We start from the raw sequence: 1,222 nt of genomic DNA, 5'->3' as shown, positions 1-1,222 counted from the left end.
TTGTGAAGGTCAGATAAAGAGCTTCACAGATAAGGAAAAGCTAAAGGAGTTCATCACCACCAAACCAGTATTACATGAAATGCTGAAACGTATCCTTTAAGAAGAGGAAGAAGAAGAAGAAAAGTAAAGATACAATTATGAACAACAAATACACATCTATCAAGTGAATCAAAAAAAAATCAAGTGAATAATCTGATGAACAGAATTAACTCGTGATTATAATAGAATCAGGGGTTTTTTTTGTGGGGGGGGGGTAAGGGAAGAGGGTGGGGTGAGAACCAGGTGGAGGGGAGCTATAAGGGGAAAATAGGGGAACAACTGTAATGATCTGAACAATAAAGATTTAATTTAAAATAAATAATAAAAAATTATTTATTATCTCACAATTTCTGAGAGTCAGGAATGGGAGGGGCTTAGCTGGGTGCTTGCACTCTCCAGCAGGACTGCAGTCTCTGGAGACTTGCCTGGGGCTAGAGAGCCCCACTTTCAAACTCACAATTTGCAGGAGGCTTCACTTCCGTGCCTGGTGGGCCACAGGGCTGCTTCCCACATGCTTCCCCCACAGCAGGTGTTCCACGAGAGAGGAAGCCTGAGGAGGAAGCTCTGGTTTCTCCAAGCTTAATCTGGGAAGTGATGTTCCATCACCTCACCTGGGTTCCCTCGGTCGCATGGCCCACCGTGAGAGGATGATACAAGGGTGGGAATACCAGGAGGTGGCCATCATTGGGGGCCATCCTAGGCTGGCTCCCCCACATGCGACTCTGACATAAAAATGCCCATGCAGTAATAAAAAGCTGTTCTTCCAGTTCTGAAATGAATCATAACCTTGTATCAAGATTTTTATTAAAACTTTAAAGGATTGTTCCCTTTGCTATGATATGAGTAGAGATTAATATTTTTAGATCTGTCTTACAGAATGTATTTTGTAAGTTGAGTATTACATTTCAATAAAAGGCCACTGTCTATTGAACACATTCCAGAGCAGGCAGGTTTCTAATTAACCTGGTAAGAGAAAAGGGGGTACTGCCTGCTGAGAATTTCCTATCACTCTACATTTATAATCTAGAGGGCAAATTCATTAGGGAAAACACCCAAAAGATGACACCTCTACTCTAATGCAATCTCTACTCACAGGATCCAATTCATACTATGCCCACCCAACTAAGAGATCTAACCCTTTGTCACCTGGGATATTCATGCTGAAAGCCATACACACGACTAA

The sequence above is a fragment of the Myotis davidii genome, unplaced genomic scaffold (assembly GCF_000327345.1).
Source record: "Myotis davidii unplaced genomic scaffold, ASM32734v1 scaffold530, whole genome shotgun sequence".
In the NCBI taxonomy this organism is placed as follows: Eukaryota; Metazoa; Chordata; class Mammalia; order Chiroptera; family Vespertilionidae; genus Myotis; species Myotis davidii.
Note: the sequence above shows the minus strand (reverse complement) of the source record.